Genomic DNA, 17,561 nt, shown 5'->3' with positions numbered 1-17,561 from the left:
TAACAGAAAGATATCATGAAGAGGGGACTTTTCCTCATCACCTCAGCAACTATTGTTGTGAGTCAGGAAAGAGAATTACACTCATCCTATCAAGTATTACCAGCCCCAACTCAGAGCAAGTCCCAGGAATAATTATTACTGAAGAGCCTGAAACTCCTCACTGCAAAAGAAGCTGTATTTTCATATCCCTAAATCTCATTCTCCAAAATAATTCTTCAGTTTTCTTTTGTGTGATTCTGTATAATTTCATGCAGCAGGGCACTGAAATATTATTATTATAAAATGAGGATTTAAATTTGACTCTTCACATTAGTATTGGATGACTTCTGTGTTAATACAAGAAAGCTTTGCTCCTTCAGTAGTCCGCTAACATGTTCTTCCTACTTTCTGTGACACTAAAATATTTTTACTATTCTGAATATTTTTTTTAACACAAGCACAGACATCTTAATACAATAGAAATGAAGAGAATCATATTAACAGCTGAAATTTTAAAATATGCAGTCATCTCTTGGAAACATCAGAACACTTCTCATCTGTTACATTTAATATATGCACACAGAAAGAAAAGCAAATAATTACATTCAGTTTTGAATTATGATAGTTAGCTGCATTATGCTGCCTTTTACATGGTTGAATCCAGTTTAGAAGCAGTAAGATCCGTTCAGAGGTAAAGAATAGCACAAAAAAAAAAACATGGTCAGAAAGCAGAATTCATTTGATTAATTATGTAGAAGCTTTTTTTGAAACAATAGTCATTTTTAAACTTTTTGTCAGAGATAAAAACAAGAAAATATTAATCCTTTCCTGTTAGAGTTTTACACAGTTTGTGACTAACTTTGATAAAGTCATATTGGACTTCACCTTTAAATTTATAAGAGTATAGTTGCACTAAGAATTTATGGTGGAACTAGCTTCAGTCTTCCAGGTTAATTCACGTTTTTACTACCCCAGCACTACCACCACCCTAATGGAGACAGCATGAGCTCTGCAGCTTTTGCTCTGGTCACTATTCTTCTTTAATTCTACTTTAATTACTTTTGATGATTTCTCATGTAAACACAGTAAAACAAGCCTGTATAAGAATAACACTTCGATTAACCTATGCGTTGGACTTTAGTCTCAGGGTTTATTCTTGGCTCTACTGCTAGGTTTATGACATGTCAGATATTTTCCTTACGTCTAAGTTCTTCTGTATTTAAGATACAGGTAATACAGAATTTATTTATAAAATGCAGAGAAGTTGCAGGTGAAATTCGTTAAACAAAGTTTGTTTTGCTTTTACTGTTACTTTTATTCTTTTTTATCGTAATTTATTCTGCATATATGAACTCATACTCAACACCCTCTTGGGAGGTATTTTTTATTATGTTGATTTTCCAAATGTACAAACGCTGATGTATAGAGACATTAACGCTGGCATTTTCACCAGCTTATGCAGACACAGCAACCTGCTCTGAAAGGGCACAGAGTATTCATGGCTCCTAAGAGTATTTTCAGAACATCATTTTCCAAAATATCCAAGTTCTAGAGTATCGCTGCACATTCACGATTTTCACAAATAACACAGGGACAAGTTATATCAAAGATGAATTAATAGACTCCCCATCCTTCAGATGCTGATTTTTTCCTGATAAAATAAAGTAACTATATAAATTAGCTGATTCTATAGGGATATTCCAGATATTTCTGTGAATATATGTATACTGAGGGCCAAATGTACTACTAGTATAAATGTACAGTGAAAGGCAAAGCCTTCCGGCTCTCATAGCTGATGAGCAATGGCAATGCACCTTCCTTCCTGCAGCCTTGGTGACCTTGTACCCGGGTGTTCTGGGCCCAGCTTCCTACACAGCAGAAACAGGAGAGAGACTTCGGGTTCAGGTGACAAACAGGAAGCCTAGTGAGGGGTAAGCAGGTAGTTCTGGAGCTGAAGAAAGGTTTTAGAAGGTAAGCGAGATGCAAAGAAAAGGCAAAAAGACACTAGTAGCAGGAGCCAGGGTGTATATTGAGATTGCACAGGGAGAAAAAGCAGATTTGGGAGAATGGCAAGGACATGAATGGGGCATAGGAGGTCAGGGATAGGGAAAAGAGCTATGAGATGAAAACATAGGAAAATGACCTAGGTTTGACTGAAAAAAGAGATGGGAATAAGAGAAAATTTTCCAAGCTGGACATGGAAAAAAGGACTGGAATTGTTTCAGGGATTCTGGAGCAGTGTAAGTTAAGAGTCTGCTTCACAGATTCACCTTCTCATTGATTTTACTTGTCTTGTTTCTGTTGACCGCTCTTTATTTAGCAAAGTTAATATGACTGATACAAGCGACTTGTTCTTCAAGGTGCATCAGTTGCTGTTTAGTGTTTGAAATATCATTAGCACTTTAGATTATGAGCTCCACCTATGGATTTTTTCTCCGAGGGTCTTCTACTAACAAAAATAACCTATCTCCTCGTGCACTGGAGGTATTCTCAACATATAAAAATGATGTTGCTATAAAATATTGGGAGAAAAAACGATTGGCTTTTTTTTTCAGTGGAAATATTGTACAGATCATAGTACAGAAATTGCTGTTCAAAAATGTTTGTTTGCATTAAAATGTAAAGATTTTTACTATACAGATGGTTGGAATGCATTGTGATTAACATTTGCTTGAGAATCATGACTTTAGCATTTCCTCATAAGACCTTGGAGTGAGTAGATTTTTGGGTACTAATTACCATATTGTAACAGGTGGGCTGAGCAGCTGTACTTTAGGAAAAGGGGGAATATGATCACTTACCAGCAAGCTTTGAAATGATGATTACTACATCCAAATTGTAGATAAATCTTCTATAAATGCGTTGGTGACTGGTGATACAGGCCTGAGGCCTTCCTATTCTTTAAGAGCTCAAAGGAATCATACACTAAGCAGCGTGGAGCAAACTACTCTTAAAAGAATGAAGACCTGATGCCTTTAGGCAGCATAGGAGTAGAAACAATAGACTTGAAGTTTACAGGCACCCTCTAGGTCAAAGAAAAATCAAAACAAGGCATGAAGGAAAACAATTCATAACAACAACATCCTCCTGAGAAGAGGAAGCAGCGATACATCAGCTTGCCTGGTTGAAGAGATGATAGTAAATGAGATGGTGCATTGTTTACTATACAGTACCCCTTTGGGTGCATTCTTGGTCATGGCAGTTCTACAGTTAGTTAAATTCACTCTGAAGTAGTTTCTGGAATAGAGTAGACTACCTTGCACCTGCTAAGAATGTCCTCCTGGGAAGTTAAGACAGAACAGCTAGTGCCATGTAAATTCATATTCCGGCTTGTTTCAGTCCCTTTCTCTTTGTGGAAGCTCAGATTGCATTATGCTGTAGATATGCTCTGGGAGTCATGTCTCAAAGAAAGTGAACAGATTTATGCCTTTAAGAGCCTTCATGACTTTTGAAAATGAGACTTTTAAAGCTGAGTAAATAGTTTTACGTGATTAATTTACTCAGTATATTTAATCACTTTTTCTGCTCCCCATACAGTTCTAAGCAGGTCAGTATTTTCTTAAAAGTACACATTATTTGAATTGATTCAGTCAATCGTTTTCCATTCTGGTTTTGCTCTGTGCTCAAACAAAAAGTCTTCCTACAAATATGCAAGCTAAATAATTCAAATCAGATCTATCAGTTGTTTGTGATTATTCACAAATACCACTCAGACACAAACGTGCACAAACATTTGTAGGTACTTAATTCCATTTTCTTTCTAGATAATGGTCATGATACTGTTTTTCACGGCCTGTTGGAAAAGCTAACACTTCATCACCAAGCGGGAGATAAGGAAAGAGTGCTGGAACTGTGAATTAGTCAGCAAGCTGCAGCATGTATAAAAAAAGTGAGAGATAGCCAAGTTTAGGAAATATTAGACCATGAAAAATATGACATATTTTTCTTTCATGGAAACCTAGCCTTAACAAAAGGAGTAAGTTATAAAAAAACTTAGGCTTTTTTAAGAGGTATTGGTTGGATATAGAATCTCGGCTTAATTTCCTGGCACAAATTAAATAAAGTACCTATGTCATGCTGCAGTACAGTATACCCAGAAATTCATCATAGAATTTCATAGGTGTCATGGATCTATGCTGTGTGGTCAAAGCTCTATGAGGACTTTAGGGAACTTTCATCAGTAAAGGCAAGCCATGCTCTGGGCTGCATCATCAAGAGAGATCAGCCAGCAGATAAACGAATGTGATTATTCCACATTAATCAGGAGTTGTTCAGTGACAGTTGGAATGCTCTGTCTGGTTTCGATCACCCAGTTCCAAGAGAAAAATTGAAAAGCTGAAAAAATCCAGCAGAGGCCCACCAAGATAATTAGAGTGCTGGAGAACCTGACATGAAGAAAAGTTGAAGAAATCAGGTTTGTTCAGCCTAGAGAAGATAAGTCTCAATGGAACTTAGTCTCAGTTTCCAACATCTAAAAGGTAGCTACAGAGAAGATTGAGGTACTCCCTTCAAGAGGATGCACAGTGACAGTGTGAGAGGCAACTGGCACAAGTTTCTTCAGGAAAAATAAAAATCCGTATAAGAAGAAAATCCTCTTCTCTATGAGAACAAAAACATTGGAATAGGCTGCCCAACAAAAAGGTAGACTCTGTCTTGCTGGAAATATTCAAGACACAACTTGATAGGGCCCTAGGTAATCACCTCTAAGGCCTTATCTTCAATTAAAGGTTGGACCAGAGGATATCCAGAGGTCACTTCCAACCTAGACCTTTCTGTGATTCTACAATTTCTATAAATTTTTTACAATGGAGGTATGTAATATTCTGGCCAAGTAAACTCACTGGGTCTACCTAGGTATTAAAGTGTTACTGAAGGTGAATTGGGGTCTCAAGATATGGCCTTAAAAAGCAACTTACCTTTCTGACACTTCTTTCAAGTCCTTCACTTCTAATAACAGGTGCATCTCCACTTTTCCACAGGTTACTTAGAAGACATGGATTTATTAGGACCCTAGCAGGGACTTAACTTCTTATCTGTTCTCATCTACCTCCAAATCCCACATTTCCCAGCCATGGCCCTGTCCCCACTTGAATTTTGAATTCTTTATTACTTGTTACGTTTGGTAGACTTTCAAGATGGGAATTTTTCATCTGTGTAAAATGACATGACAACCAGTTGTGGTTAAAAACTTCAGTTCCATTTTAAAGACAGTGAGTTAGTCAAAAAGTGTCACCTGATGAATGACCAGCATCATTTACAATAGCACCTTACATAGTATAACAAGGTCCTACTTCACTGTCACCAGGATTCAGGTGTCTGGCTTAAAAATAGAAGTGGATTAATAAAAGCATGGTTAAAAAGATATACAGTGAAGTATTCATCTCAATTGGTCAAACTCTTCACACTTTCCAAACTTTTGTATCAAAGTATGCGGGCCAGGAGCTTATCTTTCAGTTTCAGATGAAGGCTAGGATTCTTAGGCAATCAAATTAAACTAGGAGCTGGGACTTTACGATACCGCCAATACTGAAGATCTGTGATAATGTAATGAAAACTGGCAAGAGGGCAATTAGTGTGATTATTTTATCCAAGTGTTTAAATTAGAACTGCTTGTGAGTGTCTGCTGGAGGTTGAGCTTACAGGAGTAAAACATTCAGTTGCTCTCTGCTGATTTCTACTAGATCAACCTAATAGAACAGCCTACATTTTATAAAACATCATAAAATTTAAGGTACGTTATGCCAATTCTAGTGTCCTTATCATAGAGGGCCAAATGTATTTTCACTTTAAAATAAAAACCATCTTCTATTAAACTCTGAATATATGGTTCCTGAAAGTATTTATAATTGAATTATAAATTATCCAATTTGGTATGCTTAGCTTTTCTTTGCTTTCTTTTACCTGTCAGCTGTAATGTTCATGAGGCATCTTATAATTTAATAATTTGCATTTCAAAGACACACAAAATTATTGTTTAAATCAAGTCTAAACAACACAATAAATAAAAATGAGATAAACAATATTTTATTAATAATGTTAGATATATTTATTATGGCAAGGTTCATTACAAGATTCCTTTCACATTTCATCACAGCACTATAAGAAAGATTAGTCTATCATTCAAATTTTAGTATCTATATAACAAATATTTCCTAAGCATGTCAGTCAAAATTTGTCCTTAGGGTAACGCTATTGAGGTCAATGGAGTTTTATCCAGAATTTGTTTGTTCCATTCAAACTTATTATTTAAAGCGTAATTCAAGGATGCTGTGGTTATATGAGATAGTAGTATTTTGAATAAAAATATTTATTTTGTATGAAAGGTCTTTCCATATGCTCAAACTAAATGGAAATAATCAGTCTATTCACTTTATTAATAGATCATGTTTCAGGAACTCTTTCAATTTAAGAAGGCATTTCATTAATACATACACTTCTCATATTGAATAATTTTTTGCATGAAAATAAACCTTGAAGAGGACTACTTAAACAGGTTTCCTTAGACAATCTTCTTATCAACATTTATGGTTATGAATTCAGAATAATCTCTATCTTTCTGTTTCTTTTAGACAATAATCTTGCTTTTTTTTTTTTTTTTTTTTTTTTTTTGCTGGCTCCTGCAGAGATGAACTCGTTTTTAGTGTTTCTCACCTAAATAAATGAAACAATAATGAATAGCAAGTAGTCACATCTTGTTGCCTGATTCAGTTAAAATCTCCTGTTTTTTGTCCCCAAGGACCAAAGGTGCTCTTGTGCAAAGTCCTGTGTAGCTTTGCATGGTCAGTTATGGAGTAAGGCCTGAATGAATTTGTTATTAAGTCTAACCTCAGCAGTCAGTTCAGAAAGCTATGGTAGCATCAGTTATTATGCCATTGGTAAAAGCAAATGAAAAATATTATCTTTTAATATTTTCTCTGAGTAGGCACCATTCTGAAGAAGATACGTTCCAGACATTCAAGAGGAGCTGGAGAACTCTAATTCTACAGGCAGATAAACCAATGGGAATTATGCGTGCGTTAACTAGCTTCATTAGAGGAAGCATTGCTGCTGCTAGTCTTCAAGAGCAGTCCAGAAGTGATCTACTTGCATGCAAATATGGATAGAGGGGCCATGAGAAGATGACATCCTGGTAAAACGTGATGCATCCTTTGGGGTACCTGAGTGGAAGTTGTAAAAGGTTGGGGTGTACCGAGTCACAAGCAGGGCTCCAAGAGTTGTCCAAACCGATACCATTCTGCATTCACACAATACAAGGAAAATGATCAAGAGTTTATGCCCTTCCACCTTATTAGAGAAAAATTAATTATAGTAAAATATATATTTAAATATTACTCCTCAAGAGTGCATGTCTTTCACAGTCACTCAGTTTTCCTTCTTCCTCTGTGCTAATGACATGCTTTCTTACAAACTGCTGTTCTCTCTATTTTCCCTATGTCGTTGGTCATGTCATCAAAGGAGCAAAATCAAGATTGTGTGACTATCTCCCTATGTCTCTGTGAACCTGCTTTTGGGCCATGACTGTAGGTCTTCGCTTAAGTGCACCAATCCCGTACAGACCCAGTAGTGGCCTATTCTGGGCGCTTGCAACGATGCACTGGAGGTGCAATGACATGCAGTCCATTCCTTTCCTTCTCTCTCCTGACTGGCAATAGTCTGACAGCAACACAGGGTGAAAAAGAGCTTCTGAGGGCAGCACAAACGTGTCCTGCTCCATGTGACTTCAGTAGAGAGGAAGGAAAACTGAAAAGGATTGAAGATTTGGTTTCACTTTCTAGCTAGCAGTGTGGCCTCACTGACACCTGGGGATGCAGACTGAGTAGTGCACACTTCTGGTAGAGGGTTCACCTTGCATCAGAAGAAAAATAGGAAGAAACTGTCGTTCTTGAAACCAAAACTTTCTTTCCAGCTTGTGCCAAGGCATTTCAGTTATGTGCCACTCAGCCAAAGCCTTGTGACAAAGCCACTTTTAACTGTGCAATTAGCTGTGCTTGCAGCAAGCTCAGCTAAAAGCTTTGGCAAAGGCTTGATAGGGCTAGTCTAAGTACAGTCACAACAAAAATAAAAAAGCTGTCTCGGCTGTGTACACTAATATCCTGAGACTTCTGCAGAAAGCAAGAACTTTCCATTACAGGTAGCCTAAGACCGTCACCCTTCTTTCATGCCTCATTGTAATCTAGTGGCTAAGTGATTCCCTTACACTCAGAACCACTTTCAGCTGTAATTAGAATCCTTATTATCTTTTCTTTTTCCTCTTTAAAAAATAGTCCACTCACAAATTTAATAAAGCCCGTATTCTGCAAAATGTAGTTGAATGAATATTAAATGCTTATTCCTGGAAAATATGTTTGCTCATTAAATTTGACAGGCATTGCTTATGTGGTAAATGCTGTCGGTGCCAAGAACCCTTTGGCAGTTTCTGCCAGCTACAGGTCCATTATTTTAATTGCCTTTAACCTATAATCAATATTTTCTACTTTCAATACAACTAGATGCATAGCTAAGCAATATGAAGAATGGGTTTATAGTCTATTGCATGTTATATTCTGCTTTAATGTGTAGGAGATGCAGCAAAATTCATCATTACAATAATCTTTCTATCATCAAGACTGTACCGACTTCTTAGACAACCTTTTAAGAGAGAAAATAAGACATCTGTCTGTTTTACTAGAACAAACTTGGTGTGAATTTTTAGGTCAAATTCAGCTGCATCAATTAAAAGAATTATTAAATAGAAGCTAGTGGAAGTTAACTGTAAGCTGTTGCAAGTGAGAAAGGAATTTTCCTCACAGCATTAGGCTAGTTCGTTTTCATTAACAGTTATAAACCTGCACTCATACCAGTAGTTACAGAAAAGTCAATGGAACTTGTCATATGGATAAAATGAGCTTTTTCTGCATTCCAGGGATCAGCTCTTAAATGCTGTGATAGGCAATTGGGCAAAATACAGGACCGCATTCAAAGAACTGCACACTTTGCAGGAGTCATTCTGGGTAAATCAATGCAAGTACACTTCACTTACATAAATTTGTATTTTTGGTGGGATTTTTTTTCTCTTCAAAAGCAAAAGGAGTCCAAATTTGTGTCAGGAATATATATATAGCTTTAGCCTAAAATGTGTGATAACCTTTGTATAGTGAAATTTCAAAGATATGCATCTAAATTCTGAATGACCATCTCATCCTTAGCTGATCATAGTTTCCATTGCCTTCTAAAGGCATACATCTAAATATGTCTAAATATGACATATACCCAGACCCATCCATCTCACAAATCATGATCTGTAAATTCCTTTTCAACAACTGCTACTGGAAGGAAGTAATTCTTGGTAGAGTCTCAACACCATCACAGTTAAAACAAGAAATTCAATTGACTTCATTTGAAGCAGAGTTTCATCCATAGGGTTTAAACTGTTCTTAGGAGAAACAGCCTGAAGGGAGCACAATTTAGATTTGTTTCACGCATTGCATAGAGCAATGTAAAAACATAAGAAAATACATTTCTTAGTGTGTCTAATTATATCAACAAAATGAGCCAAGTTATGTGAGTAGATAATACAAAAACTATTTGGAAAATGGGAAGGAATGGAAAAAATAGATGAATGGGAACCAAGCAAAGACAAAGGCACAGATACAGGAAAGACTGTTTTATATCCATTTCATTACCTAGGAGTTGCTGTCACTGGGTTTTCTTCTTCCAGTTTCTCAAAAGTTAACATAATCTTTTTCCATTTGTTCTGTTCCTCATGTTCCTCATGCATTTTCAAGCACACAGCCCACCTCCCCCTGCTGACTCTTCTACAGCCTGGCATAGGCAAATTTGCTTTTGCACCTGACATAATATTACTGCTTGATCAGCTGGCAGAGTATGCTTTTACATGGGACCACAGCCCCTCGAGGGACCCAGAGTCCATCTCTAAACTGTAGCTGCACTACTGAGCCAACTCAATAATTTATGCTTATTAATAATGCATCTCAGTGAATCATTACTCCTTTAAAATTTAAAACAATTGTTTTAGCATTTTTAATGTTTATATGCCATCAATGAATGACTCTCTTACTCGTTTCGGACATACTGGATTATAATAAAAAAGACACTGGCTTTCAATGAACAAAAAGAAAAATGTTTTCAGGGAGATCAGACTGGTAATTAGCTAGGAGAAAAGAGGGTGAAATAGGGCTGCACATAATCATTACAAAAATTGGAAATGACAAAAAGAAAGAAGCTGCTTTCAGCTGTTGCTAGATCCCCCCATTATATGCATGGAGTTGCCCAAACTATGAACTATGACATCTGTGACATTTTAATGGGAAAACAAAATTGGAGCTGCTATATTATAACATTATCCCAAAGATAATGGTATTAATACAAACAGTCGGCAGCTCACTGAATCATAACACTTGAACTTTTGCAGGAAGCACTACATATGTTACAAAGCCATTATATCTACTGACGTATACCAGAAGACACTATGAGTTTTGTATCTCATACAGTGGGACTCACAAATTAGCCATATGACAACCCAAAGCTTTTAGCTGCTATACCATGGCAGATACAAACAGCTGCATCCTCTGATATAATATTGATGGTTTCACACACTGTCCCTTGGTGACAGTTTTGAGGTCTAGCAAAAATCTTTCTCACAAACACAGTGTACAACAACAAAAGAGCAATTCATTTGTGGAGTAAGACTGTAGTGACATAAGCTTAAAATTTCACATGTAGCAAACTCATAGTCTGATCTTATAGTGGGTTAATTGTCTAGCCAAATATCCTGAAATTAGAGCTTTAGGAGAGCAGTATATACCTCCCAAAAGCACCATCTCAGCAAGTTCAGATAGAGACAGACAAAGCCAAAAATGTACCCTGTTTGCAATATGTCTGTTGTATCTGTTAGGAAAACAAAGTCTATTTTCCCAGAAGTAAAAGAGTCAAGTAAAAATATAAAGAACAAGATGATATATTTTCATGAATGCATATGGAAGATGTGACCAGGATGACTTGCATATACTTCAAATGTAATTAGATCCTTTTAAGTAATTGTAATATCAAAAGAAGGAATTGCAGTCTCATACCAGCTTTACATCTGGCTCTTATGTTCACAGGAAAGCTTTATTTTTGTTTTCCACAAGTTTCTACAGCAGCCCAAAAGCCTTCCTGCAAAGATTTGTATTACTTTTGGCAAATCAGCGCTTCTCCCTATCTCACTTCTTCAATCCAATCTTTGCCCACAATCCCATCATGCAGGATAAGCATCCAGCCCAGCATCCAAAAAATCTCTAAATCATGCAAAAAAAATCCATCCCAAAGCATTGTAAGACTTAGCCCCGGAGAAAAACAACAGAGTATTAGTCTTCATGCTAATAAACCCTATCTGTCATGGGATCCACAAAAGTGATAGATCAGCTTTCACATTGGGTTATGTATTTGTGATGCTTGAACTGGAGACTTTCTCAAGTTACAAAATTTGGAATACCAAGGCAAAACTGAGTGTTTTGTAGCTGTCATACAGTTATATTTTTCCCTTAATGTAAAACTTCATTTTTTTAAATTAAGAAAATCAGATTCATTGAGAGGTTTCACATAAAACTTTCCATTTAGTTAACAAAATTACAAAATCTTACAGTAAACAAGTGTTATATGTCTAATGAGAATCTCATTTTTTTGGCAAAATTATTTTCATTGATAAACCTTTTACCAGTCCGGAAAGTTTTTATGTTAATTATCTGAATAGATCATTCTGATTATGAGAGCCTACTCTTCTGTCCCATTGTTATTTTAGTGCTTTGTGAGCACAGTCATGAATGGTGGAGTAATTCTGTGGGGAGAGAAAGTTTAGGAAAAGGAGCTGGTCAGAAAAACAGAAGTTTCCAGCTGAACTTCATGGCATTTCTCTGTGAGCCACACAATACCATTTTACAGATCCATAAAACATGCAATATGTTGTAGACTTTTATTTGGTTGTAAATGCTGTGTTATTTGTAACAAAGTTTTAATATATTTGGATATACAACCCATGAGGTTTTTTTGTTATTCCCCAGGAATAATGACAATTTTTTTCTTAGTACATAGCTCTCAGTGGAGCAAGGGGTTGTAAGTCAGTTTAAAGACTGAATAAATAGTGTAAACCATGGAAGTCCAACTTGTCCAATTACTAAATGGCAGTAGATCTCGATTATTGAATTAAATTAAGATTGTACTATATAATCTTTCTGCCTTTACTTGAAAACTGCTGACCATATGTATGATTTTTCATGGAAATTGTTACTAATTTGTTGAAAAGGATAAAAAAGTATCCAGTTTATTCTGTATTTATATAATAATCTTCAGATATACCATCAATTTGTCTCTCGAGTGCTGGCTGGATTAAGCAGGAGCATTTGGTAAGTACTGATAAGAGCTGAAAAGTTAATAAAGTCTTATTTGCTCAATAAAGAACAGAGTAGGTGGACAAAGAGGATTGTGTCTGAGTCACAACAGAGACAATATCCAAGATGCTTTAGGAACTCCCTGGGGGGGAAGATGGGGGACGGAAACTTCCATTAGATTGGAAAACTTGTGTTCTTTGTGTTGCTTAATAATCCACCACAGTTTCAGAAGGCTGACTGCTAGGCCCCAAGCTACCTGAAGACCTTCTGTGTTCTTACTGAGAACCAGCTCTGATGTCAGGTTCAGTTCTCTGCTAAACATATGTCCATGCCTCTGACAGTCATTTTCAGATAGAGATTTTTCAGCAGTAGCAAGGGAAGTCAGAAACTCTGTCCCCATATGTATTATATTTATTTGTATTTGAAAACATTAGACTTATAAAAGCAACAGCAAACGTTTAATGAACATGAGTCTGTAGTTAATGTTGGACAAACCCTGGAATTTGAGCAATGTCACTTCCTACTGACTACATGAAAATTGTGCCTCAGGTTTAGTTCATCGACACGTGCAGCCACTGCGTGGGCCTCATTTCAGGCCACCTCACCTATGTAGTACTGTACAGCATTTCATCTGCTCCCATTATTCTCGTTTTATTTTGTCTTTCTCCTAAAAACCATCTTCATAGCTCCTAGTTGCTATCCAAAGCCAGTCAGACACTTGTATGACACTGAATAAAATTAACTCAGTCCAGTATAGTGATTAGATTAGTCTTATATGGGTTTTAGAAGCTCTAACACCTTAGACATGCACCTTCCTGCTGAACATACTTCAGTAGAACATGTCAGTGTGTATCTCATGCATTCTTCTTTCCTTGAAGTCTGAACAGTCTTCCTCTTTGTTCCGAAATGAACACTATAAACTATGCCATAAGGCTGAGGATCCTTCCAAAATCCTCCTAGAATCTTTCCCACTTCTTTTTATCAGCTGTCTTCATTCACTTACATCGGTTCCAAAGCCACAGGTTTCTATGTTCCTTGGGTAAAACTCATCTGTGTCAAGTAAGTAGTGTATTCACATTTTCCTGCCGTATTCTGAAAGCTATGGTACTTGAATCATCTGTTATTCATATTCAGGCACTCAGGGGTTTTTTATGACCCCTAAAGAATTTATTGATATTACAATAGCTCCTGTAATAAGTAACCAGCTCTAAAGACCAACTGTCCCGTAGCTGTTTATAGCATATAGAATCCCAGTGCAATATGGAATTTCTATAATAACACGTCAATTAATTAACATTAAATTACAATGCAGCACCTATATAAAAGATGATGAATACCACACAAATTTATTTTGATTACTGTTATTACAGTGAATACTAAATGAAATTGGAAAGATAGGACCTTTTAAGTGTTGGCAGATGTTTTTGATCAGTGTTTATCCTTTTCCGTATAATTTAATGAGAGATCATATGTTAATATGCAGCTGGAGCAAACTACCTTTCAGACTCAACAAACCTGAGCAGAATTTCCAGCTGCCATTGCATCTACTAGAGCTATAATTACCAATCATCACAGAACAAATTTTAAAAAGAAAAACACCTAAACTAGAATATGTGACTGTACTCTTAAATTTGACACAATGAGGTGGGTCTTCTCTCATTTAATTGAGATTGATGTGCTTTTCCATAGTCTGCTACTTATAGCCAGTGATACTCCCCTCAGTCCCTCTTGTGTCTCACTGTTTTCAGCAATATAATCTGTAAACAGTCCACCTGTGTTGCAGATTTACAGTTCTTAGTACCTTCCAGTTCCTCTGTAGAGATAATAAAACATTGCTATCTCTCCAAGAAAGTGCATACCAAGTTTCCAAGACCAGTCAGTCCTACATTATCTCAGTTCAAACAAGATTCATTAGAGCCTCTTGGAGGCCACACCTCTGCAATCCTTATTTCTGTGCATAGGATGTCAGAGGATTCTGAGTGGATGCAGAGGACTCGTTATGTTATCACGCTAAATCACTGGAGTCCAGTTCCATATTGTACCTGGGGTAAGAACTATGTCATCTTCTTTGAACTGTAGCTATCAACGCCTTCCATTTTGGTCTAACCACTGGGTGTTTGGCTGTGTAAGTAGCAGAACTGAGATGAAGCAATGAATTGCAGTTAAAAATGAACTGTATAGAATAACATATAAGCTGGTTTTATTTATTATTTGTTCATAGTAGACAGCTATACAGGAAGACCTGAAAGACCCAGTTTCTGTCTACAATAATAATAAAAAAAAAATCCTCCCAAGTGTGGTTGAGTCAGTTCAGAGAACAAAACAGTTTACGTTCTTAGTATCACCTGAAATCAAAGTCAGCCTACCTCTCTGCAGTACGCTAAGCCCACCTGCAAGCCAGTATACGATATCACCCAGCCCCTTTCTCTTTTCCCATTCCTGGTTTGTACTTCTGGAAGTCTTTGAAATGTGTGCCTCTGTTAGTCACGAAGGCCTATGTTGTGTTTGCATTTTTGCTTAGGCACAGTTTCCTGAGAATCGACATAATCTTTCTTCTTTGATGGCTTGAGTCACTTGATAAATAGTATACTTAAGAAAGGTTACCTCCCCAAAACACTAGTTATTTTCTCTAATTTCATGCTGCATTTTAGACATTCCTTTGATTGTTTTTAAGTGTCAGTATATAATGCATAGCTATTTCTTTTATACATTTTGGCCAGCATAAAAGGTATTAATATAGTAATGAGTCACCCTTCAGTAGCGTTTCCTGAGCCGAGTTCTATATCCTTTGTCAGGAGGATCCTTCTATAGCTTTATCCAGGTGCATGGCTAGGATGTGTGAAAGGAGGGCTGCTGTAGACTTCTCCTAAGTAAAATGGATATCCTGGGGAGAAGCAGAGCTCCCAGGAGGTGTCTTCTCCATTCTCCATCTTTGAGGCCTCCAAGCACAAAGTGTACTGAGTTTTAATGCATAAGGAAAGGGTTTTGGATAGACTATGCAGGCTCAGACCCTCATTAGAAGAAAAGTCAGAACATAAGATTCAGAACTCAGTCTTTAAAGGAGAAAAGACGCTAGCTTGGGTGGAATCTTCTAGTCACCTTCTAAGACAGTTGATTGCATATGCAGAAGGATTGCAGTCAAGAAGTCAAATATTCTGTGCAAGGATCTGATCCAAGTATAGAGCAGATCTTATTAATGAGGGAAAATACTCATCCCTCCTTGATTTTCTGAGCTTCCACTAAGGTGAAATAATAACCCAATTGTCTTTTGTGGAGTGTTTATGGAGAATACTTTCATCTTCTCCTTAAGAAAAACAAAAGGAAAGGGAGGCTGACTGCTACCCAGAAGTTCTCATACTAACTTCTAGCAAGTAGTAGCATGTAGGAGATGTAAAGTACAGGAATTCATTACGGCATTCTCTAAAGCGAGAAAAATACTGAAGACCTTTACCAGTGGAGAAAAATATGCAGCCTGAGCAAGTTTAATCTGCTGCTATCCTGGCTTGCATTACTCTGTAATGTACTGGAATAGTGAACACCAAACAGGATTTGTTCTGGTTTTGGAAGTGACAATAGGAAGATAGAGTTACTTTTACTCAGGTTTAATTGTAAATAGTCAAAAGAGCTGAGAATAAACTGTATAGGAAAATTTTAGACTACTAGTTTTCAGCCTGAGGTAGGTGGACTGCTTCTAGAAAGTCAATGAAAGGTAACCTTATAGTTAGTAATCTAAATTTTGCTGTGCAAGAGTTCTGCATCTTCACTAGAAAATATTTTAAAATTCATAAATTCAAAAAGGCTAGAAATAAGTGTTTTAAGTGTTTGCTAAGGTATAGGAACAGAAGAAATTGATCCCTGGGGAAATTTGAAAATGAAACCAAAACAAAAATTAAATTAAAGCATAAAAATGTAGGAGTGCACTCAGAAGGGTTAGGGTGAAAGATAAGCTTCAATTAATAAGTAACATAAAAGCAACATATCTGAAGAGTAAAAAAAAATATGTATTTTTTCTTTAAAAAAGGAAGTATAGAGCCATCCATTACCAGGGAGACCAAATGTCACAGAAAAGGCTGAAGATGTGGTTCTTTGATTCAGTCTTACTAAAAGGTTAACTGTGATCAGAATTTTTAAAATTAATTTTAATGAAGGAGTAGAAATTCAAGCTGGAAGAAGAGAAGGACAGGCTAAATAACATTTAGATAAGATAGATGTGTTCAAGTTAGCAAGGCCTGATGAAATCCATCTTAGAACTAGCCAAAGCAATTTCTAAGCCATAATCAATTACATCTGAGAATTCATGGAAGATCAGGAAGGTCCCAGAGGATTAGAATAAATATAGTACCTATCATTTAAAAGGCAAAAAGGAAGACTCAGGGAATTATAGATCAGTCAACCAACTTTGATCTCCTGAAATATTTCAGAATAAATATTTTAAAGAATATATCCGGAAGATAATGAGGCAATATAAAAAGCTAACATAGGTTTTGTCATATCAAACTAATCTAAATTCCTTTTTTTTGACAGGATAAATGGCCTTGTATACAGGGAAGCAGCAAATGTTGAGCAGGACTTTTAGTTCATGATATTTTTATGTAATATTTTCCTAATAAAAATGAGAGATTTTGTTTTGGCTATTATTACTACTAGTGGGAGCAGAACTGGTTGAAGATTTCTAGCAAAAGTGCTATCCATATTTGACTGTCAAATGAGGGGGCATCTCAAAGTAGAATCCTGCAGAACCCGAGTTGTGCCCAGGACTAAAGCCACTATTTTCATGCATGATTTGGAGGAAGAAGTGGGAAGTATGCTTATGAAATAGTGAATGGCATCAAAGCTGGAAAAGAGTGCAAAGAAGTTCTAAGAATTCTGGAGATTTCCAGAGAATCATGATGAATTAGAGAGTCTGAAAGAGAAACAATTAAGCCCACCTAGGTAATTGTCCCCTCTTAGGGAGATGAATCTAAATGGACAATGTAGTCAGCAGCTTAAGCAGCAGGGCTGTACAAAAATGGTCTGAGGGGTATACCGGATAAGAAGCAAATGCTCAACTGTGTGTTGTTGTCAGGATTAAAAAAAAGACAACACTCTTTCAAGGATGCATTAAAATACAATAAGCACCCATTATGCACTAGTGAGCCCTCAGATAAAATATTATGGTTAATTTTCATTATCTCCCAAGAAAGATACAAACAAATAAAGGAGAGTCCATAGAAGAAG

Source organism: Rhea pennata, chromosome 2 (genome assembly GCF_028389875.1).
Source record: "Rhea pennata isolate bPtePen1 chromosome 2, bPtePen1.pri, whole genome shotgun sequence".
Taxonomy (NCBI): domain Eukaryota; kingdom Metazoa; phylum Chordata; class Aves; order Rheiformes; family Rheidae; genus Rhea; species Rhea pennata.
This window is presented reverse-complemented; position numbering follows the sequence as displayed.